Raw genomic sequence first — 26,026 nt, 5'->3', positions numbered from 1 at the left:
TGCTGCAGGAGAGGGCACCGACCCTGAATATAGCAAGCTCCATTATTCAGGTCAAATGGACTCCACATAGGCTTCAATCTGGCCTTGCCAGCTGAAGTCACATCCTCAGTGGGTCAGGATTCCTATTGTGCTCTGGCCCTGACCTCAGCCCTTGTGACTACGAGGTGAAGAGGTCTCCACCCAAGAAGGCCTTGCACCTCTTGTGTCTGAATTTGTCCAGCAGCCCAGACTGTGGCAACGATGCAGACAGAACATCTGGCCCATGTGTGATTTCCCCAGGAGGCTTGCTAAAGAGAAAAAGAAGATGAAGCTCCTCTAGGAAAGGGCCTGTGTGTGAAAACATGGCCTGCTCCATTGGGCCAGGGCCACTTCCAGCCAGTCTGCCACGGGTTGGCTCCTGAACTGCTGCAGCAACTGGGACTAGGAACAGGGCCAATTGCCCGCTAAGGAAGATGGAGAGATTCTTTCCAACAAGGTTCTATGTGTATTGCCCCAAATCATGTGTTTCCTCTGATGGATTTTTGTTATTCCAGAATTTCTGCACACCTATTCCACATGCATATTTCACAAGCATTCATGGAGAAGATCATTGGAGGCATTTGGCACACATCTTGAAGACTGGGTGAGTTCCTGGCTCTCTTGTCGAAAGACTGAGTAGTGACTCCAAAAGACACTGTGACTGATGTTTCTCAAAGGTCATCTTGCCTGACTGATCTGAGGACAGATGGAATTTGTACATAGGTGGCAAACAAGATATTATTGTTCAATGTATACAATATTTTTTAATGTTCAATTAACATTGCAGCAATCAGGGTTAAATCATTTGCATAAAATTAAACAACATTTTTATAATGAATGTAAACATTTACCTTAATGTTACTTAAAATAATTTAAAAGAAAAAAAATGTGAACTTAAACCTTCTTATGCTTCTCTTACACTTACATTGAATTTCTATATTCCCAATTCTTTAAGAGAACTATATCAAAAAAAATATTTTTTCAAAAAAATTACCTTTTTCCATTTGTTAAGAATATTTATTTATTTATTTTAAACGAAAAGCAAACTTCTTTATTGTACCCAGTACAGAATATAACGCAGCTTGGCAGGATGCATACAGCTCTGCGCAGGGGGAAGTATTTAAAATCATTTGGCAGGTTAAAGCCTTTCTGCACTGTAGACTTTCCACACTCTGGAAAAGAAGCAAGCAAACAAACAACCCCCCCCTCCCCGCCTCAAAACCCTGAAAGCAAAACAAAACAAAACCACCCAGGAGATGCATGAGTCCAATGGGAATGCAATGATGATGCTGTCATCCTATATCTTGCGACAGCACGGGCCACGTGATTACAGCAGGAGAGGGGCAGCTCAGGCGACAGAAGATTATTTTCATACTTGCTAAAACAGCATAAATGTATTTTTTTTAAAAAAAAATCCCAAACCAGGATAAGTAAAGAAAGGAAAAACAGCTTCGTCTCCAGGACCAGGGACGTGGCGGCAGGCGCTGGCGGGGGCGGTGCGCGCGCGGCCCTCCCCCAGACCCCTTCCTTTCGCCATGCCCCCTCCTCCCCTCCCCTTCCCCTTCCCGCGCGGCGTCCCATGGACTTCAAGCCGCTGAAGCGCTGCCATCTGCCTGGACTATGCTGCGCACCTCGGGGCGTACGCCTACCTGCCAGGCAGGACTTCCCCGCTGCCTCCCCAGCCACATGGCGCCTCCTCCAGGCCCCAGCACTCCGTGCCAACCCTGCAGCCGCTGCTGTCCCCGCCGGGACTGAGAGGGAAAATGATCCCTGAGGATTTGGAGAGGCAGATCAGTCTGGCTGAAGCTGAGGGTGCTGTGCTGTTCCTGGTCAGTGCCACATCTGGCACCACTGTGTTGGGAGCCTTTGACCCCCTGGATGCAATTGCCTATGTGTGCCAGAATCACGGACTGTGGTTACACGCGAATGGCTGACTCCGTGGCCTGGAACCCCCACAAGCTCCTAGCTGCAGGACTGCAGTGCTCTGCTCTTCTTCTCCAGGATACCTCAAACCTGCTCAAGCGCTGCCATGGATTCCAGGCCAGCTACCTCTTCCAGCAGGACTCGTTCTATGATGTGGCTCTGGACACGGGTGACAAGGTGGTGCAGTGTGGCTGCCGTGTAGACTGTCTGAAGCTGTGGCTCATGTGGAAAGCACAGGGTGGGCAAGGGCTGGAGCGGCGTATCGACCAGGCCTTTGCTCTTGCCCGGTAGACAAGGAGGATCCCAGGTCCCCTCCCAGGGTCTACCCTTCCTCTATTTCTGCCCTCAGGATTACTTTCCTCCCCCTGTCTCTGTGGTTCTCTTCAGTTTATATGGCTGTCTTCCCCTCTCCACCTGCAATTTGTCACCCTCTGTTTCCAGGTACCTGGTGGAGGAAATAAAAAAGAGGGAAGGGTTTGAGTTGGTCATGGAGGTGTGATCCCATGTTCTTTTGCATCCAGCCTATCCCACGCAGCAAGCTCACATGGAGGAAGAATGACGGTGAAAGGGAAAATGGTCCTCCTTTCTCAGCTCATACCTTCCCCTTCCTTATTCCCCTCAGCCTGAGTTTGTCAACGTGTGCTTCTGGTTCCTGTCTCCCAGCTTGCCGGGGAAGCAGGCCAGTCCACATTACAGCCAAAGGCTGTCTCAGGTAGGCTTTCTCTGGCTCTGGGTAGCCCTACTAAGGGAACTGATGCAGCTGGTGCACTTCTGCCCCCTGCTGGCCATTCCTGATATGGGCGGTCCCCCTATTGATCTCTTGCTCCTGAGGGGCTAGGTAACTGGAAGATAACACAAGCTTGTCCTTTTTGTGGTGGGCTGGGGGAGAAGGGGATAGGAATAAGATAAGCTTTGGGGAAATACGATGACAGAAAGGATCATCACAGGAGAACCCAAAAAAGTTAGTGTGCAGCACACAGACCCCTGTGCTAGGGTCTGTGCTGGGTACTCAGGCTCAGGTCAGAAATATAAGGTAGAAATAATAGGAAGAGTCTTTTCAATGATGCCAGGGACAGAGAAACACAGAAAGGCCAATTTGATATGCCTTCTAGAGGCAAGGAAGTATGTTCTGTCTGGTCCCTAAGAATGGGTTAGTACTAGGTGCTACAGATGATCTGAAAGGACAAGAATCTTCTTGCCCTCATGAAGTTGTTATTGTGGAAAGCAAGAGTTACTGTTTGAAGCCAATATTTCAAGGTGGTTTTGTAAATTACATGCTAGATCACATGGCACAGATCAGATATTACAGGATCCAGGAGTGGTGGCACACACTTATAATTGGTGTCTCTGGAGGCTGAAGCAAGAGGATCACAAATTTGAGGCCAGCCTCAGCAGCTTAGCAAGACTCTGTCTCAAATTAAAAAATAAAAAGTACGAAAGGACTAGGATGTAGCTTAGTGGTAAAGTACCCTTGGGTAATCCCTGGGAAATAAAAAAGACAGGAATTAGGAAAGGGGAGAAGAAGACATTCAGGATGACTAAAGTTTGAAGGTAGACTGAAGCAGTGTTGAAAATCAGAAAAGTCAGGATTTAGCATAAGAGACTGTCCTCCAGCTATCTTGTAGGTAGGAGAAATGAGGAATAAAGCAGAAGGTAGAGAAGGCCAACCAAGTTGGATGTGATGGAAAAAGTAAAGTGGGGCCAAGGTGAGGGTCTAAGCAGTGAAGGTAATTCCAGAAGATGGCTGGGTGGGAGGGAAAAACACCTCTGATAGCCGGGTAGTCCAGGTAGCTGGCCCATCTTCTCACCTGACCCCACGCTGCACCTGGACTCTACCTGCTCCCATAGGTAGCCCCTGTGCTCAAGGAGAGCATGGTAAAGGAAGGCTCCATGATGATCGGCTACCAGCCCCATGGGACCCATGGCAACTTCTTCCAAATGGTGGTGGCCAACCCCACTCTGACCTGTGCTGATATAGACTTCCTCCTCAATGAGCTGGAGCGGCTAGGCCAGGACCTGTGAGCCTTCTTCCTCTAGAGGCCTCAGTGCCACCCCTCACCCCACTGAGTCTCTCTGTGTTGCCTCCTGCATTCTCAAAAGAGCCTCTCTAGGAAACAAAGTAGGCTTAAGCTCTTAGGAGAATGTTTAAATAACTATATCCATAGGATGCAAGGTTATTCTTTCATTAAAATTATATTTACAAAGAATTTTTATTAATTGAGAAAAATAATATAATGTTATGTTTAAAAAGCTGGATATAGGACTATATAGTAATGAGCAATGTTCAGAAAGACATAGGAAAAGGCTGATGAATGATCTATGCCAGAGTTTGTTTTCCCTGAGATGAGATAATAGGCAATTTTAAAATTGACCCCTTTATACTTTTGTGCCTTCTCCTTTTACTATGTAATAAATATTCATAGGAACATAATAAAATTAAAATTTCAAGTATATTAAAAAAAGAAAGGAAAAACAAATCTATACAGCATTTACAACAAATAAATCTCTAGCCAGCTGGTGGGTAAAATATGAATCTAGTATAGACTATGTGTAGATTAGAAAGCTATAAATATGGTTTAGAAGAGTCCTTTGATTAGAGTACAATGCTAATTACAACCCAAGATATAAGCTCCACACCTTTGTGGGCTAATTTCCCATAGAGGAAAATCTCATTTTTCCGTATCTATAAAATGCACCTTTATCCCTGTAAACCTCTTCACAAATGTGCTGTTGGTTATAAGGGGGATCATGAAACATTCCATGTTTTGAAAAGCAACTCAAAGCATGTGCCTCACACTCACGGACTCAGCACTGCCTTCTCCACACACGAGGAACAGCACAGTTCTTCTTAATGTTCTGAGTGACACAGGGAGCACAAAATTCCATCACTGGAGCAGGAAGCATGTGCCATCACCTTCTAGAGTGACTTTCCTCTACTTTGAGCTCAACTTTCACTCAGCTTTAACTTAGTTGTTTTAAACTTTCCCAATATAATACAGCAACTAGAAGAAACTTAAAGGAGTGGCAGGAAACCAGAGTGCTAGCACTGTTTTACCTGTCGGTGTCACCTATAAGCCTCAGACCCTACTGAACTGTTATGTAGGGTTTAAAGCCCAAGATGTAAAGAAAAAGGAAAAAAAATAACCCACAAACGGATGAAATGGAAATGGTTATTAGTCATGCCCAGGAAAGAATCCCTAAGGTTCCCACCAGGTGACCAAGTTTCAAATGGACATGACATGTAATATGTACATCTGCTTCCCAGAGAGGGCATGTTAGTGAACACGGGGAGCTATACACATAGAATCTATGCTTGTGTCTAGGCTGCCCTGCACACTTCAAAAATGTACAACTCAGGTGCAAATGTTCCATCAGGTTGTCTGGTGCAGAAAGCACAAAGCAGGCCATAGAGCGGACTTTTACATGGCTAAGGAACAGCCCCAGCAAAGCCCCTCTCACCCTCTCAAGCTGCAACTTTTCATAAGTCGGCACAACCCTGCCTAAGGGACACAGTGCACAGTTACCAAAAGGTTTTTTTTTTTTTTGCTTTAAATACCAAAACTACAAAAATCAGTTCATAAACTGTTTTTTTTTCCAAAACAACCACCAAAACAAAACAACCTCCCACCCCCCGAATCAAAGCAAAACTAAATATTGTTAAAACTGTTAATTGCCCTTCCCCTAAAATGAAAGCCATCCACATTCAACCATGTGACTGGGAAGAGAGAGGGGGCCTGCTCTATTTAGTGACCACATGGCTGGAAGGTTCCCAAGCGTAGCAGTGGTTTATGATTTGAGAACCATGGAGTGGGTAACAGCTGTCAGGACTGATTCTCCCCTTTCTCTAAACCAAGGGGAAGTATTTCAGATTGAGCTAGAAGAACTCTCCAAATTTCAACACATATTTTTAACCTTTAATTGGTCTGAGCCTCCCCAACTCAGTCTACCTACTTTTCTGTGAGCTTGTGGTTTCTTTAATAAATTGTGCAAACCAGAGCCCTTCTATGTAAAGACATTTAGTAGTCCATGATCAACGCAGATTGTCACACACTCGGTCCCATTTTGAGGGTACTAACCTGAACAAGGTATTGCTTTGCATATATTGTCCATGGTAGTGAGGAGGCTCCCTTCCCACATCCTCTTCCCAGAAACCTCATCAGAATCCGAGTAGAGGCACCAACCTTTTGGTGGTTTGTCTGCCCCTGCCTGTTTCCACTCCCCAGCCAAGGTATATGCCTTTCAGTGTGAAAATCCAGAGATGGCTTGGGCTCTCCAGATAATATTCAAATGGCAAGCTTTAGAACAGCCAAGAACACAAACAAAACCACTGCCCTCATCTGCCTGAATGGGAACTGCCAGCTCTAGGGTTTGGCTGCTCAGCCACTCAGAAACTTGGTTAGCGAAGCCTTCAGCATAGGGGAGGCTGCTGTATTGATCCATGTCCAGGAGGTAAGCAGGGTTGTCTTCAAAGTGGGTCAGTGGCAGCGTGTCCTCCTCGTTGAGGGGGCATTCAGACTCTTCCTTCAGGAATGGACGCTGATTGTCCGGGAAGGCCATGGAAAAAAGGGCATCCGGGTCACAGACAAATTTGTAGACATATCGTTCCCCAGCGACCTTCTGCATGATGCCCTTTGCATAGTAGTAGCGTAGAGAACGGCTAAGCTTGTCATAGTTCATGGCAGGCCGGTTCTTCTGGATGCCCCAACACGGAGCAACCTTCTCTGGTTCTATCAGCTTAAACTCCATGCCTCGGCCTGTCCTGGCAATGAAGTGAGCATTGGCTGGGTCATCAAGAAGAGTGACCAGGAACTGCCACAGCTGAAGGGAGCCTCGCCTCTGGTAAGGAGGGCCCTCCCAATACGTGGTGGGCTCTTGCTTGACTTTGCCTTCTAGTCTCTCAGGCACAACGCAAGTGTCATCAAAATATAACCGGGGACCTTTTTCATATGAAAACCTTCATGGCTGCTGGAGAAATATCCCCCTCTCCTGTAGGATGACTGGCAGTTAGGCATTTCTGAATGATTCCCGGGCTCCTGCTTGATTCCCATTGGTAACTGGAACCCATGTGCTGAGGGACCTGGCATTCCAGGGACCCCATGTTCATAGAATGGGTCATGGTATTCTTGTTTGAACCCCTGAGGGGGTGGGGGAGCTGCAGGGACAATAGGTTCTGACATTTGTCGGTGGTAACTGGGACGATTATCTCCAGGAACTCCCGACTGCGGAGGGAAGGGTTGGCAGGGTTCAGACAGTTGTCTCTGAAATCTCCCATTGCAGGTGAGGAAAAGACCTTGATGAGGTTTCTGTCCATGATCGGCTGGCACCATTGTTCTGGGGCTGAGCAAAGGCAGAAGTTCATGGCCAAAGCCCATGAAGGAGGAAAGCTATTCTGTCCCATGGCAGCAGAAATGCAGAGAGACAGAGCAAGCTCTTGGGGACAAAATATAACCCATAAGGGTGTGCTCCCATGGACCACTGTCCTGCTGACTCACATCACCTGCTAGCAGTTACCACCCAGTACCTTAGTCCTCTCCAATAACCCTCTCAAAGCCATCAGGGTCTTTTAGGTCAACTGTGAGGTCACAGAACTCGTAATCTAATCACTTCACTGTGAGCATTCCTGCATTGTCTCCCATGAGCTCTGGGGGACAACTCACACCCAAAGCATAACACATTTTAATTGCCAAACAGCAAATAGTTTTTGCTTAGTATATAAGTAGGTTGATCATCACCAAAAGAGAGATGCTGCAATTCTGTCATCCTGTGGCCTTGTGAAACCACTTTAAAGGACTCCAATGGAAGTTCCATCAGATCCATCCAGCACACCAACACGTTGGCTAATATCTACACCCAATTATGTCCCATCTCAAGTTCCACTTCCAAAGCAGTAGCATCAGGTACCACCACTTACAATGCAGCAGTTTTTTTTCTATACCCACTGGAATCTTTGAAGCACAGCTGCATTTTCAGATGATGCTTTGTTCAAAGCCCCACACTGCTTTTGTCTTAGAGATGGTGCTACATCTTCATATTTCACTTCACTTTTAATTAATGCTAGAGCAACCAGCACTGGAGCTCTCCCAAGGCCCACAATGCCACAGACAGCAATCAAACAGCCATATCTGGTTGGAGAGTGGTACAATATCAGTAAAAGCCAATCAAGCACATGCATGCCTTCTTTCTCCACAAGAAGAGTGTCTAGAGTGGCTTCACATACTCTTACTCTTGGTGTAACTCCAAACCTCTTAAGTTCTTCTGCCAATTGACCTACATTTGCATTGGCTAGATCCTGTGTAGGAAGGAATCTTACTTCATACACATGACATTCATTGGAGAAAAGATAGCCTCTTCAGGGGCTGAGGCAGTGGCTCAACAGGAGAGCGCTCACTTAGCACATGCGAGGGCCTGGGTTCGATCCTCAGCATCACATAAAAATAAATAAAACAAAGGCATTGTGTCCAACTACAACTAAAAAATATATTTTTTTTAAAAAAAGATAGCCTCTTCAACAAATGGGCCTGGGAAAACTGGAAATCCATATGTAGAAAAATGAAATTAAACCTTTATCTCTCACCCTGCTTCAAACTCAACTCAAGTGCACCAAAGACTGAGGCACTAGAACACAGACCCTGGATGTAACAGAAGAAAAAGTAGTCCCATGTTGGCTGAGGAACTGACTCCATTAATAAGACTCTGATGCAAAAGAAGTAAAATCAAGAATCAATAAATGGGATGGATTCAAACTAAACCTTTTCCTCAATAAAGGAAACAATAAGTAACATGAAGAGAGAACCTACATAATGGGAGAAAATCTTTACCACATGCACCTCAGATAGAGCATTAATCTCCAGAATATATAAAAAACTCAACACCCAAAAAGAAAACCAACCCAAATAACACAATCAATAAATGGCTAAGGAACAGAACCCAGCAGTCCTGTTTGGATTAGAAAGAGGAGAGTCAAGGGAAGGGAGGGGGCATGGGTGAAATAAGGATAATAGAATGAATCAGACATTTTTACCCTATGTGCTTATATAATTACATGACCAGCGTGATTCTACATCATGTACAACCAACACTCCATGGAAGAAGAATACAATCAGTCAACAACTATATAAAAAAATGTTTTAACATCTCTAGCAATTAGAAAAATGTATACCAAAATTAAAATTTCATCTTCCTTCAGTCAGAATGGCAATTATCAAGAATATAAGAAACAGTAAATGTTTGTGAGGATGTGGGAACAAGGTACACTCAGACATTGCTGGTGACACTGCAGATTGGTACAACCATTATGGAAAGCAGTATGGAGATTCCTCAGAAAACTTGGAATGGAACCAACATTTGACCCAGCTATACCACTCCTTAATATATACCCAAAGGATTTAAAATTAGCATACTACAGTGATGCAGCTACATCAATGTTTATAGCAGCTCAATTCACAAAAGCTAAACTATGGAACCAACCTTAGTGCCCTTCAATAGATTAATGGATAAAGAAAATGTGATATATTTACACAAAGGCATATAACTCAGCCATAGAAAAGAATGAAATTATGGCTTACTCTGAGAAATGGATGGAGCTGGAGAACATCACTGTAAACAAAATAAGCCAATCCTAAAGAATCAAAGGCCAAAGGTTTCTCTGATATGCATATGCTAATCCATAATAGGGGGGTACCTTGGATTAGACAGAGGGGAGTAAAGGGAGGGGAGAGGTTACGGGTATAGGAAGGATAATAGAATGAATCAAACATTATTACCCTATGTGCATATATGATTATAAGAGCAGTGTGATTCTACATCATACAAAACTTCTGAGGAATGAGAAGTTATATTCCATTTATGTAAGAACATTATTTTATATATGACTTTATAAAATCCTCCTTTTAATTTTAAGATGTCATCCATCTGTTTTCAAAAATGTTAATGGGAAAAGTGGACGTGTATACTTTAGAATCAGAGAATGTATGTGGTTTTTACACTTTTTATTTCTACTATTTTCCTTATTATGGAGACATAAAACTTTACAATTCAGCGAGCAAATGACTTTTAAAAAGTATTCTGAAATTAATGTTTTTTGATATGATTGGATAGTCAATTAGTAGGCAGCAGATAATCCTAGATAAGTTTTATAGATTCTGCAAGAAGGAAGGGGATGAAGGAAAATCTTGATATCAAAGACACTGTGAGGAGCTGGCTTTAAAACGTGTCATGGTATGAGACATGCTCAATGATATAGCAATTGGAGATTTCTAGAGTAGCCACTTAGAAAATATTTGTGTGGCCAGCTTTTTCATCTCCCCCCCCCTTTTTAAAAACTATTCATTTATAATCCTTTCTTGCATGACAACCTCTTTTTTATATTACCATGAAAAATATTCATGGATATTTACATGTGATAAAGACCTTACTTTGGTCATTTATTTTTCTGAACCTTAATTGATTAATCCATGAGATAAATTCAATAAATTGCTTCGCAGGAAACAGATGAACTCTGGGTATTTATGCTGACCTCTATCTAGTTTTTATAGGAAATGTGATTATGATAGTAGAATTAGTTGGCAAAAGTTATATTGCAACAACTTGGACCACATATAAACACTCTTTTATCCATTGAAACACATTGTTTTTTTCCTGCTTCCTTTGTATGACCAGTCTATATTATCAGGTATTTTTAGGCACTCATTTATATTCTGAGCAGTCTGATCTGAGAAATTAAGGCTTACAACTCAGGAGGCAGAGGCATTAGGATCACAAGTTTGAGGCCCACCTCAGCAACTTAGCATAGGAAAAATGTCTTCTAGGAGGCTGCAAACTTCCTTCTTAGTTTAAGCTGGACTTGCAAGGGCATCATGTGGGGGGCTCCAAGGCTTCAAGATAAGACAATGATGTCTCTGGGCACAGAGATCATCATTTGGGAATAAAAGCAGATTCTGTGGTTGGTGGGTCTGTGGCCTCCACTTTGTAAAAACACAGAGTGTTTGAGGTGGAAGGAAGTAGTTTGATCTGCTTGCTCCATTTGTGGGGGGTGAAATGAATTCCAGAGATGCCAAATAATTTGTCCAAAGTCACACAGCTCAACACAGCTCTTCTGACTCCTTTCTGTTGCACCATGCACTGTGGGGCAGCTTCACTGTCCACTGTGATAAAGTTGTTGACCCAGTTTTCTCACATTCTTAGGTGTCAAACCCCATTTGTCTTTGTCACTTCAGCACATGTATAGACAAGGGGAATTAGAGTTCATTGAAGTGGAAAAAGGCCTGAGATTTTCACTCCTGCAGTAAGTAGTCTGAACAGGGCACATGAATTAGCATCTTAATCTAATCTTGCATATAGCTCTATGCAATACACATTGCCTATCCTGAACTCAGTTTCTTCACCTGTCGTATGAGGACATTTACCATGATAATCCTTAAGCCTGATAAATGATTGTGTATAGAAATTACTGACAGGTGTTTACAGAGCTTTGTCATCTGCATTGCACACATCTTGCCCTTTTTTTTTCAAAGCCTGTTTTAACCTTACTTTGACCTACTTATTTTGTTATTTAGTATGATTTTATATTTGCCAGGAAAATAAATCCACTGTATCATTTGTCCAAAACCCAAATGACAAGATGAATTTCTAACTGGGGTCCACATAGGCATTTGCACTCAGCTGTGTCTTGTGTTCCCCGCTATCCATCAGGCTCCCGGTAAAAGCTTTGCCATTCTTCCCCTTCTCAAGCACAAAAATCTGCTGCATTCCCACAGAGCAATCAGAGTCTCCTTGCGCTTAAGACCAACCAGCTATAGCTGAACTGTGAACATCTGCATATATGACACGAAGCCAGTGTCAAATTTATGACCCTGCTGTGATTGGATCTGCATTCATGTAGGGGCACAGGAGTCTCTTTCCCTATCTGGGTGAAATTCAGGCTCCTTTTCCATTCATGCTTCTACATTTTAAGATAGGATTCAGGAAATCATGCAGTATTTGGAAAATGCTTCTCTTTAACAAGGGATTGATTCCCTCCATAACCTGGAACTAAAAGATGAGCTACTTCCATTAAATTAATTACATGGGATAGAAATCTGCTTTACAACCACAATGATCACCATGGCTATGAAGGTTAAGGAAGGGGACCTAGGATTCCTGAAGCTTCAGTCTCATTTGTCATCTAGTCTATTTGATTGCCTTCTGGTCCAGGTCATCTCTTTTCTAAAGGAATAAAAGAGTCTTGCTCTATTCAGAGGTAAAGGGGGAAATGAGACTCTGCTCTGAAGATCAATCCCTGAAGCCAGGACTCATTCCTCTTTTCTGTCCATCACAGGACAGTGCACCTAGTCAATCCAAGGTCAGTCATTGACCTTGCTCTTGTTACTCAGACTCTCAGCAGCTTTGAACTTTTCTCATCTGTTTTCACCTTATAGGCCCAAGCAAGTATTCTGGGTTGACTCAAGAAACACATGTGGTCCAGCGTCCTTAGAAACCACATCTCTGACTGTGGTTTCTTTGGAGGCCCTTTCTTAATTCAAACTACCCTTGACATCCCACTTTTCTACAAATAGCCTTTCTATGGGTTATCACCTCTTTTAGGCTCAAACTTCAATAGTCAGCTCCCTCCTTACAGAAGAGAAGTTGGTTGTTGGGTAGAAGGTTATAGTTCCAGTAATCTAGATCCCAGGTATTTTCATTTCCCTCAGTATTTGTGGGGAATTTGTTCTAGGACTTCCCTAAGGATACCAAAATCTGAGAATGCACCAGCCCCTTGTATGTGATAATGGGATATTTTCATAGAACCTATGCACATCCTCCTATAAAATTTAAATCATCTCTGGATCACTCAGAATACATGATACAGTGTAAATGCCATGTAAATTCTTGTTATACTATATTGTTTGGGGAGATGTAAAATACAGATGCAGTTTTATTTTTAAGAGTTTCAATCCATGATTGACTCTGTGGATGTCGAACCCACAGATAGAAGGCCGACCCCAGTTCTTTCCATATCAATATACTTGGAGTCCCTTCCATAGGCTCTCTGCCTGCCTCCAGCAGAGCCACAAACAATGGAGCCCTCAGGTATACTCAGTGCCTCTTGAAATCCTATTCTTGCTTAGGTTATGATGCTATGTGTAGAAAGTTGTGACTACAGCTTCACAGTGTTTAAGTAAGTCAGTAAGAAGCTTATTCTCCTGTGCTTGTTAACTTGCTGCCCTGTTAAAACTCAAAACACTCCCTGGGAGTAGTTCCTTCATGTCCAATTGTTTCCTGATTTGCAATAATCTTTTCTACACCAGAGCCAATAATTTTAGAGCCATATATACCTTCCAGTCTAATATCAAAGCAATTTCTTTCAGCTTCTTTTTGTTCCCTGAGATGAAAAATTCTTTTCTGCTTGGATCTTCTATTATAAGGTACACTTATAATGTCTGACCAAAATGACTAGACATGTAGTTTCCAGGGTCAAATACAAACTTCCAGTCCCATGGAGGCTCAGAGCAATAGGTGTAGTCAGGGGATGTGGTGTTACAGAGCCCAAGTTACACAGGAGGTGGAAATAGTCAAAGATAGTAAAACCCAGAAAGGTCATGTGAAAGGTAGAAGTTAGGCAAGAAGCCAAATCACCACCCAGTAGCTTGACCAAACATGTCATCCATTAGAATTTATACAAAAGAAAACAAGTCTTGTAGTCAAAACAACACCGTGCACAAAAGAACTGGCATTTGATTTTAACTCTGCCACTGACTGACCTATGTGATTTTAAGGTTTGTGAATCTCAGTCCAGATAATATCTATCTCTCTAAGGGGCTGTTAAAATTTAAAATGAGGATTCTTTGGAAAACACTTTATAAAATCCTAAGTGCAATGGAATTGATGGCTATTCTGTGATGTGCTCTTAAACATTTTTTCTAGAATCGCATAGAATTCACCCTCAGTCAAGGCAAGTGAGCATGGCACGTTTTCCAAGATGCTCAGGAAACTTGCACATTTTTAGTTCTGTTAAAGTGTAAACTAAGCAAGTCAAGACATAAAGGAGCAGCAAAGGTTAAAGAACAGAGACATGGGGTCAAGCACGTCTACCTGTGGGAGTGCTCAAAGGAGAAAGATCTGCACGGCAAGGCTTACTGGCTGAGCAGATAGCTCTGGTTAGAGCTCTGCAAATTCATTTCCTGGGCCTATGGTGACCTGACAGGATCTATTTGATAGAATTAAGAACATTTAGAAGTACACTGAGTTCCAAGGCTCAGAGAAACAGACAAGTTACTTCATTTTGAAAAAATTATAAATACAGCTATGGGGGAAAATAACCAGATCATGTGATGGTATCTACTGATTTTGAGGTACTTTTTGAGCAATTGTAAAGTAAATAGGGAAACAATTTTTATGGTTATTTTTCTCCCTCTGGGTTTTTCCACAAAGTTATATAAATCAAATGGTAACTACTTAACTACTTAGAAAAATCCACTATCTCTCTCTCTCTCTCTCTCTCTCTCTCTCTCTCCATGTATTATATGTATATATACATATATATTCATATATGTATATATGCACATATATATGCATATATGCATATGTGCATATATATATATATATATATATATATATATATATATATATATATATACACACACACATACATACACACACACAGTGGAAACCTGCATATATTTTTTTTTCCTTTGACCCCGTAATATGAATTTCATTTTGGGGAGACTCTGTTCCCCATTCTCTTTCTCTCATGTTCATCTCCTCCACAGTTTCTGTGTCTCACTTTGAACCCCTTTGGGGTTTGGCACTTCTTCTGTAGAATTATATGTCTGACGTTATTTCCCGGCATACCCATGGATGACAAAATCTTTTGACTTTGAAAGGGATGCACATTTCCTCTTAATCCAGCAAGTGTTTGTCTTCTTTTCTTGTCACTCATCCCAGGTCTCTTTCCTACCGAGGAAACCAGTTCCAGCACAGAGGCAGTTCAGCTCTTAATAAGAAGTTGAGCAGAAGTTATAATAACTCATTGCCTCGCCTGCTTGGAAAACATGATAATGCCCCTTAGTTGTAAGAAATCATTTTAACAACACTGACTGCTGGCAGTTCATTCATGGAGGCTATTTGACACCTGCTATAAATAGCACATGATGCATGTAGTAAACGGTTCTTCTGTGTGGCATTTATTTATTTGTAATTTATATCCTGCCTGCTTGCACAAAAGGATCTGAGCTGGCTAACAATAGAAGACATATACAATAAGATTGTAATGTATGTAGAAATTGAAGACCAAAAATCATATAGAAAGGAGAAAGGGGAAGAGTTATGTTTGCGGTTTGTCCCTCCTTATCAAGGCAATGAAAGCAGATTATATTGTAGCCTCCCTCCTCTAGGCTCACTGAGGTGTGCTCAAGAGGAGATGCATAATTCATCGCTCACAGAAATCAAATAAGGAAAATGATGGTGCAAACACAGGAGGAAACAATATTTAGAAAGAAGAAATATTGGAAGATCTTTTTTTTTTGGTTTTTTGTAGAAGGGAGGTATAGAAGGAAGGTCACAGAATAAGCAAAATCACAGTGATCACATTTTCCTAATCATTTAGAGTTTTGATTACCTATTGCCCAATTCTATAATACACTTGTCTGGGATTATGCAGGAGCTATTGATTTGTTCTACTCTCATTTGTGTAAGTCAATTTCATAGAGAGGAAGAAAATAAAAAACAAACAGAGTCTAGCAGTGGGTTTGATACCTACCAGTTGTTTTTAGTAACTGAGCTTCTGTTACAAAGGAGATGGTGAGGGATGTAAAATCAGATAAGTAAAGGAAACCTTCTTTAATTTGGGTCAGGTTGTCTCAGCCCCAGCACAAATGACAAATGGGACCCAATAATTCCTTCAATCATGGGACTGTCTTGGAAGTTTTAGGATGTTTAGCAGCATCCCTGTCCCCTCTGCCACTTGATGCTTCTTGAACAGTTTTTACAGACATTGACACATGATCCCCATTAAACTGGAGGCATAACCATTGATTGAGGTAGAGTTTGAGAACTTACCTGTACACTGACTGCCTCAGTGCAGCTCACATCACAGAATATGACCTGGTGAGTTCAGTCTCAGTGAGGGAGTCCATCTGCCAAGGAAAATGCCTGATGGTGTGTTCTCCCATCAGATTTCAGCAACATGTCCTTCCCTCTTGTTCTCGTGAGGACTTTGTACCTTGCCCATTTTTTGGACAATCTGGCTTTATTCCTGCTATGTCAATAGATGTGGGTGGCCCAGGTATCATTCAGAATGACCCTAGAAATATTGCTCTTTACTCTAACAGTTGCAAAATCAAAAGTCAGCTGTACAGACTGTTTTCCCTAGTGAGACCAGGGCTTCATGCCTTCCTAAAGTCTGCTCTTGTAGGTATTTTGAATTCTGCTGAAGAACTCTAATAAAACCTTGCTAAGTCTCCCAGTAAGGCAGACCTGGATACGTGAAGATAGAAACATAGAAAATAGAGTTTCAATCTGATCATGTCAGAGCACATAGTGATATTAATTGCTATGAGTTTTCCAAGTAGAAGTCCAATCACTGATTTCCTAAAGAAGTTCTAATCGTTAATTCACATTATTTACAGGTCCAATTCATAAACAAGTTTGTAAACATGAGGGGAATTGCATCTTTTGTCCTTTTCTATGGTCACATTGCTTGTGATTGGATTTTATGCATGCTGTAGCTCAACCAGGTTCAGTTATCACAGCATTCAAAAATAATATTCTGTTTTTACTGTCCAAGAAGCTATGTTTTCCAGGTGCACAGGATAAATTATATATAGTTCTACTTTCTTTTCCATTTAAAATCTCCAAAGTACTTGTGGAATAGCCCCTTTATCTTTATCATGCATCTGCTAAATTAATAATGAACCTGTTTTAGGGTAGACTTGGGCAATGGAATTTACATTTTTATGGGTCTCTAATTGGTCTGGGGATCTGATTGTCTGGGTTAGACAGTATTATGTTAAAACTTGTTGATAAAATAAACACATGGTGAAATTATCCTAACAAGAGAATTTAGCCCACTCTGTTGGTGTTGGTGTCTCTTGGTGCTAATTGGAATTTTTTCACAAATGGGAAAAATGGTGTGTGTTCCTGCTCCATTTCCAGGAGAGGGCTTCTTCATGCTTGCCTGGTAATGAGTATGCTTTCAAGAGATACTCAGCCTCTGGTATTATTTAGGAGCTGCTTTTTGAACTGTGAGTTTCACTGACCTTGCTTTATAGTCCCCATGCAGCAGTCAAGGGACAACAGGAAAGACCAGGTCAGCCTATTGTGCTTCTGATTCCAGACTTGCTGTCACTCTCAGCCCTGGCACAGGGCAGACATCTCTCTGAGAGAATATTCCCTATGTCTTGAGAAGGACAGGAAACAAAAAATGGAAAACCCTGTGGCATAGTCTCTTAAAAAATCTTTTTATCATGTATTTTACTTCAAGAGCTACATGTGTACCAATTAAAGGCTTTCTCACATTTTTTACATCTTTAAGAAAAGACAATTATTTGTAATTATTTGTTTGCTTAATTCACAGCAGTGAGAGAAGACATTTCACCTACATTTTCTGCACACGCTTTTTTTTGAGAACAAACACTTGTCTCATAGTAATTAGAATCACAATGCATAGTAGCTTAAAGACTACACTTTAAGAAGGAAGATAATGAGAACCAACTAAAATTGGTGCAGTGTATATACGTGAGACATGTTTAGGTCCAGAAGTCATTCCCTGAGAAAGAATTCATGCCTGTAACACATCTTGCACTAATAGAGATTCCAGCTTGACTAAATGAATGACAACTTGAAGAATGGGCTATACCATTTACATCTCATTTTTATTATTTTTAAATATATGCTTATCTTCTAATAAGGGAAGAAATAAAATTTAATTTATCCTAAGACTGGCCTCATTTACAGTATTAAGGAAACTAAGATGAATGGTTATTAAGTAATGTTGAGACTTAGTTAAAGCTTTAGCAAAGGCAATCAAAGGCAAGTCAGTAATAGGACTTTGGTTCCTTTCATTTTTTTTTTTAAACTAACAATTGCCAAGTTTCTTGTAGGCCTGTTTCAGAAGTGCTACAGATACCATGGTAAATATATCTTTTCCACCTTGAATTGTTTGCTGAAAGCAAACCTGGAGTGTAAAGGATAATGAAATATTTTCAATCATTACTGGATACAATAGAAAAGAGAAATGAATGAAATTCCAGGAACCATGGGAATGAGCCCCTGTGTCCTGGCTGAGCAAAAGTCTATACAGCAAGCCTGAAGAGCAGGCAGCCTTGATGGGAACTGAGGTTTGGGGGCATCCAGAAGGGCTGTCTCAAAGAGAATGTGGAACTTGTGGGTCACCTCGCATATTTGTTCATACTGAGAGGTTCACTGTTCTTTTGGAGATTTGGTAGAAAAATTGCTTTCCAAAAAAAAATTAATGCAATCATTAATTATAGGAAAATAAAAAGTGGTCAAGAAAGGAAGGTAATCATAGGAAAATGAGTAATTTAAATGCAAATAATGCTAAATCATCATAACACTATAAATGTTGAGTATTAATTTAATCATATGTATAATATATTTATTCTATTTGTAGGATGATAATAGGGAAATGTGTTAGTGAGGAGTGGTGTATTACTGATTCTTCATCCTTACTATGAGAAATTGATAATTACTAAAACCCCAAGTTCAATTAGTAGTCTTAAAATCATATTATTTTAAAACATTAATATAAATTCTGGAAGATAAAACCCAAAAGCAGGTAGGAGTGAGGGAAGGGAACTATCTTTTCATTACAATTTATATAAAATCTTCTGACTTTTTAAATTATGTAATAGACAAGGTTCTTTTAATTCATTTGAAGAATATTTAAAATATCTCTTATAGGTCTTCATAAAATTTTTAAAAATCAAAGACAGTGAAAAGAGTGGTTTCTATTGATTGTAAAAGGCCAGTTTTATTTAACAATAATTCTTACTTTATATGTAACAAGGTTAAACTTAAGCTAGGCCAAATATTACCTCTTCCTAAAGTTCCTCGGTTACACAAAATAGAGGGCCTTGGATTTTTCACATCCCGATTCAATTATAATTTTTCCATTCACCATTGTGGAGTGAATGTGCACAGCCCTGTAGGAATCCATGAACCTAAAAGAATGTAACTTGATATTAGCATGTGGTCAAGCCTTCTTTCTGTTTCCAGATGTGCTGTGGATTTAAACTGAGAGTCTGGAATTTGATCTTTAGGGCATGACATAACACTGTTATGACTGGCTATGTGAGCAAGAAGCTATGGTGTTAGGAATCATGAGCATCTCCCATTCTCACAGACCTGCTTTGAGAGAGGTCACCTGGAAGGGTATTGCAGTTGAAGGTTAAAGTAAGAATTCTGTCCTGATTCCAAATAATTGTCTTCCAAAACCTAAAAATCTCTGAAAACTCAGAGATGCTTTTTACACTCATAATGTTAACATTCATGTCTTTTGAATTCTGATATGTTTAATATTTCTTACTTAATATACCATAAAGTTGAAATTATGTCCAAGTATATCTATATGAGCAACAGGAGTATTTTCTGGGAAACAGATTATTTTAGAAAAATAAATTCCTGTTACTTTTTTTTTTACTCTCTTATACATAAGTCTTTGTCTCTCTCTTTTCTCTTCACTCCTCTCCTTCCTCGTTAATTTCCCCTCCTCATCTCATTTCTTAAATGTAACTTGTACTCCCTCAAGCATGTTCTTTCTCTTGGATTCTCTCCATTCATAAGTTACCTTTTTTGGGAGATGAAATTAGATTCAATTTGGGCCCAGTGAAAGCCTAGAACTATAATTTAGTTAATAGAGACATTCACAAAATATAGGTTAGGGTTTAGAAAGTTTTCTAAAGAGACAAGTTATCTCCCACTTCTGGAAGTTTTATATATATATGGATATGTTTGATGACAGAATTTTTTCTGTATTAATATGCATCTCCTTATGTGATACAAAGGCAAATCTATTAAGCAATATCTTATAGCTGCCAAAAGCTTCTAATCATTCAATTTCTTTTCAGTTTTAAACTAAAAGAATTGTGGCTATACTACATATCTAAATGCCAACCAGGAAAAAAATACTACATAATTGAGGAGTCAGAGGTCACTGGAATGAAAGGCATGATCAGATCTTTGTTACTATTTTGGTCGATGGCCTGCAGGGGCATAATTATCTAGTGAGAACACATATGGCCTTGATTTAAAAAGCAATGTTAGCCTTCATTAGAGATTGAGTCATATTCCACAATTTTTAATATTTGATGACAGCCATCAAATATGAGTTATGATATCCATCAGTCATAAAAAATGAAATGATTCCCATTCTGCATCATTTCATGAATGGAAATAAAGGCAAGGAGATTCTGGGATGCAAATTCACAGAGCCTTTGCAAAAATACTATCTAAAGGAGTCTTGGGAAAATTGGAGTGCGGGCCCTCTAACTAGATTTGCCTTGAAAATAACATTCATTTCAAACTTCTGGGCATGCTGATCTCATTTCCAAGAGTCACTTTAATAATTTTGTAATGTAAATATATGGGGCTGGTACTTCCAGGAAAAAAAAATTAAGTTTTAAATTATGAACCCTCCTGAGTTGTGTGATGAGAGCTATTGTCATCTGGCTCTGTCTGCCCTGAGCATGAACCACCTAACTCAAGTGTTCTTGAGTAAATATATCCCCAAAGTGACTTACTGTTCAGGTCTGGAGCTCATGAGATATCTACATTGTATTTTAAGCTTAACTATATGCATCACTGAATTAATTATTCACATACTTAGCACATTTTTGCTCTTCCATTATATCCATTCTGTATACACTCCCTGCCTGTTAGTCATTTAGTAGCTGTCTTGGTTATCAGACCAACTGTCCCAATAGTGGCAGTGCTTGTATACAGTATTGAGTACTGTCTATCATTTCAGGCATCTACTGGGGGTCTTGGAAAATATCTCCCATGGATGGGGGGACAAGTATATTCATTATAATTACCCCAGAGTCAACAAAACAAACCATAGGCAGACAAAATATTAAATTATAATAAATGAAGCCACTAAAGTACCATAAGAAAGCATGAGTGAATATTTTCGGAATATTGGAATGTGGCATGATTTCCTGCATGGCATAAAAGTCAAAAGCCATAAAGATTGAATTAAAATTAAAATTTTAAAGTCCAATAGAGCAAAAGATGCCCAAAACAAGGATAAATACAAAATACATTTACAAAATACTTGCATCACAACAAAGTGTTTTGATATTAAAATGAAAGGGAGAATTTGAATATATTTTACACTTAATAGAAATAGATGCTGGTCAACATGCAGTACCAGTGTGTACTGACTCAACTATCAAGACTAGTTCTTAACATACAAAGAACATCCTGATCAATGAGGGATCAACATTCCAAAGAAAAATGATCAAGGTACTAGAGTGGATAATTTAGAGGGGAAAAATAGAAATGGAAAACTAACCTATGAAAGGTCACTCAACCCCACCCACAATGAAAATTAAAATGAGATATTACTACTCCCTATTAAAATGGAAAATACTGAATCTATTTAGAGTTGGCAAAGGCATAACAAAATAGAAGTTTTCATTCACTTGAAGTGGTAATATTAAATTAGTACATTCCGCATGTAGAATACCTTGCAATTTTTACAAGAACTAAAAATATTTATATAATGTAATGTAAAATTCCACTGGTTTTAAGTAGAATAATCATTCATAAAAATCCTGAGATATGGGCTAAGATGCTTATCACAACTTTGTTTATAATAGTGAAGTAACTGTAAAAGCCTAATTTGCTGATTGATTAAATAAATTATGGCACACTTATGAAACCTAATGCAACCACCAAAAAGAATGATACATTTTTATTTTAAGAGAATGGGAAAGATCTCCTTTAGCCAACATTTAGGAGCAAAAAGCAGAGTATAAATCTCAGTTTACTACCTCTATATTCAAACAAAAGCATCTGAAAAACAGCTTACTAAATATTTGAAATTTTCCCCCAGTACACTGGTAGATTACTGTAATTTTACATATGAGTGGTTCACCAAATATTTCTGGCTCTCTGTTTTAAAGGTCTGATTGCACTTCCATGTCCCTTTGTACTTAGGTAGTGTTATGTGACTAATTCTCACCAATGAACTGTCAGGGACTTCTTAGTACTAGGACAGAGTATTTATTTCTTGCATTACACTATTCCAGACTTCACTTCTTTCTCCTCTGCCATGAGAGCTCACAGATTTGGGTGGAATAACTGCTCCAGCTGCTTTTGGTAAGTCAAGAACCTAGTTGATAAATGACAACCACATAGCAGGAAAGAGAAATTGACACTTGTTGCTGTGGGGCACTGAGATTTCCAAGTTGTTAATTCATCATCATATGGCCTATCCTATTTTCTACAATCTATGTTTATAAGCAGGGGAAAAGCCATTTTCATTAACCAAAGAATATACAGTCCCAAGTTTGAAAAAATAAAAGTATACTTTTACTCCTGATCTCTAAAACGTAAACCAATTACCTTAAATGACATATCTTTCTCTTCTATAAACTAATACATTAAGTAGAAAACCATTCATTTCTAGAGAGCCAGCAGGCTGGTGGTCCCCCATCTCATTTCATCTTCATAGCAATGCTTACCTGGCTATTTCAGGCAACTACTTGAGTTTTACATAGTCTTACACAGGGTAGATGGCACAATGAGCCACTGTGTCAGAACTGTAGGCTCTACATAGGACAGGGAAATTTAATCAACATTATACTACTTTACAAGTCACATGGGCTTCAGGTGACCATGCCACTTCATCAAAAAGATTAAGCTTTTCATTGTTTAAATAACACAAGCAGTTTAATGGGTTACAAACATTCCAACAGGAATCTAAAAAGATGTGACTTTGTATATCCAACATTTTCTTATTGGGGACCATGTTTATGTTTCTCATTTTAATCAGCCTGGTCAATTAAATTGGACAGTTTCCTATTTGTTTCCATCCAGTTTACCCTCCTCCTCTTTGCATTCTGGCTTTAATGAACTATCTCAGAGCTGCTATTTGAGCTTCATAACACTACAGGGAATATTTAAAAAATAAACTAAATTGCCTTCATGATTTTCTTTTCTTTTCTTTTAACTTGCTGAAAATGAGGTTTCTCAACATCCTCTACTCCACAGCCCCCTCCTTCCTTTTTAATTTAAATTTTGGTACTGAATTGAGTTTACAATATTCCACTAATATCACTAGGGGAGATACTTGTTTCTCATGCAATGCACAGATTATTCTACAATTCTCCCCACTCCTATCCTTTTGTGTTATATGACTTCACTGTTGCCTATATATATATTAGTTCATTTGTTTTAAAAAATCCACCTTTCTGTAATGCTTATTTCTTTAGCAGCATACATTTATTTTAAAAAAAAGTAAAAAAATTAAATTCTCATACAACTCTCTCTCCACTGTGAACAATTATTTGGATGTGATGATGATTGTAGATTTACCTCAGGGCTGTTGGAGAGTTGACTCAGTCCCCAATAACCCACTTAACACAAGAAAACCATGATCAAAATTGTCACACAAAAAAGTAAAGTACAGTCAACTTTAGAATTAAACATTTATTCATTTGATGAAAAATAAATGTACATGTGCATATGTTAAATGAGTATATGGTCCATAAAGAATCAACTTAATATAGTGAAAATGTTAATGTACTAGAGCATAAAGGAATACATTACATTCTCCACCAATAATTTATTAATCGTACAATTTACATAGAGATCACTGAGAGTTGATTCTGCCTAGTAGTGGCCTATTAAGTTACAATGGAATCTGCACTCTCTTCTTTCTCCATAAATTGAGAAAAATGTCACATCTCTCCCCTATATCATGGACCTCTTAGGTAGTTGAGACTGAAACTGGGCCCAAATTCCTCTGTAGAAGTGTAAAGTTACTGATGAGGTAGCAGGCTCCAGGAACCTGCATTCTCAGAGGGCTTCACTTTGGATGCAATGTCAATAGATCAAAGAGAGGAAGACAGAACAATAGCCCTTGGTGAGCCCTGCATTCTACTCAAAGAGTCTGAACCACCCTGAAGGCAACAAGGAGCAAGGGAAATATGTCACCCAAAGAGCTCCCCTTAAGACATCATTCTGACAAAGTGGATGGTGACAGTGACATTAGGCATTGAAAAGGCAGATAAAAAGTCATTTCTTATATAAAGAGAAAAATAATAGTGATATGACTAGCACCATGTGATTAAGATAGACAATAGATAATAGAGTGTCTAAAATGTATAACACAGTTGCTAACTAGTGATATAACTAAACATAACCAAAGGATTAGGGAAAGACCTTGAAGAAATAAGCATGACCTAAAACTTCCTGGCTTAGGCAATTTAAGATAAAGGGATCCATATCCCTTTCATTTTTTTGTCTAATTGCTCTGGCCAGTGTTTCAAGAACTATGTTAAATAGAATTGGTGATTTGCTGATGATATGATTCTATACCTCGAAGACCCAAAAAACTCCACCAGAAAACTTTTAGAACTAGTAAATTAATTCAGCAAAGTAGCAGGATACAAAATTAACACCCATAACTCAAAGGTATTTCTGTATATCAGTGACAAATCCTCTAAAAGAGAAACAAAGAAAACTATCCCATTTACAATAGTATTAAAAAAAATGAAATACTTGGGAATCAACCTAACAAAAGAGGTGAAAGACCTCTACAACAAAAACTACAGAATGCCAAAGAAAGAAATTAAAGAAAACCTTAGAAAATGAAAAAAATCTACTTTGTTCTTGGGTAGGCAGAATTAATATTGTCAAAATGACCATACTACCAAAAGCACTATACAGATTTAATGCAAATCCAATCAAAATTCCAATGACATTCTTCATAAAAATAGAAAAAGCAGACATGAAATTCATCTGGAAAAATAGTCTTATTTTTAATACCCTGAATAGCTAAAGCAACACCAGACCTTAAAGTATACTACAGAGCAGTAGTAACAAAATTAGCAGGGTATTGGCACCAAAATAGACTTGTACACTAATGGTACAGAATAGAGGACAAATATTTTATAATTGACAAAGATGCCAAAAATATACATTGAAGAAAAGATAGTCTCTTCAACAAATGGTGCTGGGAAAATTGGAAATCCATATACAACAAAATAAAATTAAACCTCTATCTCTCACTATGCGCAAAACTCAACTCAAAGTGGATCAAGGACCTAGAAATTGAACCAGAGACACACATTTATTAGAAGAAAAAGTAGGCCAAAATCTCCCTCAAGTTGGATTAGACCCCAACTTCCTTAATAAGGCTTCTATAGCATAAGAATTAAGATTAAGAATCAATAAATGGGATGGATTCAAATTAAAAAGTTTCTTCTCAGCAAAATAAACAATCAGTGAGGTGAATAGAGAGCCTACTAATTGGGAACAAATTCTTACCACACACACATCAGATACAGCAGTAATCTCTAGAATATATAAAGAACTCAAAAATCTAAACACCAAAAAAAAAAAAACCCAACAACAACAACAACAAATAACCCAATCAATAAATGGACCAAGGAACTGAACAGACACTTCTCAGAAGAGGATATACAATCAATCAACAAATATATGAAAAAATGTTCAGCATCTCTAGTAATTAAAGAAGTGCAAATCAAAACTACTCTATGATTTCATCTCACTCCAGTCAGAATGGCAGCTATTATGAAGACAAAAAACAATAAGTGTTGGTGAGGATGTAGGGAAAAAGGCAAACTCATACATTGCTGGTGGGGCTGCAAATTCATGCAACCAATATGAAAGTAGTATGGAGAATCCTTGGAAAACTGGGAATGGAACTACCATTTGACCCAGCTACCCTACTCCTTGGTCTAGACCCAAAGGACTTCAAAACAGCATACTACAGGGACACAGCCACATCAATGTTTATAGCAGCACAATTCACAATAGCTAAACTGTGGAACCAATCTAGATGTCCTTCAGTAGATGAATGGATAAAGAAAATGTCGCACATATACACAATGGAATATTA

At 39.3% G+C, this 26,026-nt stretch overlaps 2 pseudogenes across 1 annotated transcript; one reads left to right on the top strand and one right to left on the bottom strand.

Moving 5' to 3' along the window:
* Positions 1-1,777: 1,777 nt before the first annotated feature.
* On the top strand, positions 1,778-4,266 carry LOC143396600 (cysteine sulfinic acid decarboxylase-like; annotated as a pseudogene). The gene is made up of 4 exons (XR_013155440.1): positions 1,778-2,228; positions 2,383-2,434; positions 2,564-2,653; positions 3,790-4,266. The product of XR_013155440.1 is annotated as a cysteine sulfinic acid decarboxylase-like (transcript).
* A 1,914-nt stretch (positions 4,267-6,180) lies between these two features.
* LOC143398263 (ETS translocation variant 5 pseudogene) lies at positions 6,181-7,268 on the bottom strand (annotated as a pseudogene).
* Between the last annotated feature and the right edge of the window lie 18,758 nt (positions 7,269-26,026).

The sequence above is a fragment of the Callospermophilus lateralis genome, chromosome 4 (assembly GCF_048772815.1).
Source record: "Callospermophilus lateralis isolate mCalLat2 chromosome 4, mCalLat2.hap1, whole genome shotgun sequence".
In the NCBI taxonomy this organism is placed as follows: Eukaryota; Metazoa; Chordata; class Mammalia; order Rodentia; family Sciuridae; genus Callospermophilus; species Callospermophilus lateralis.
Note: the sequence above shows the minus strand (reverse complement) of the source record. Positions and strands in the feature narration are given on the sequence as shown.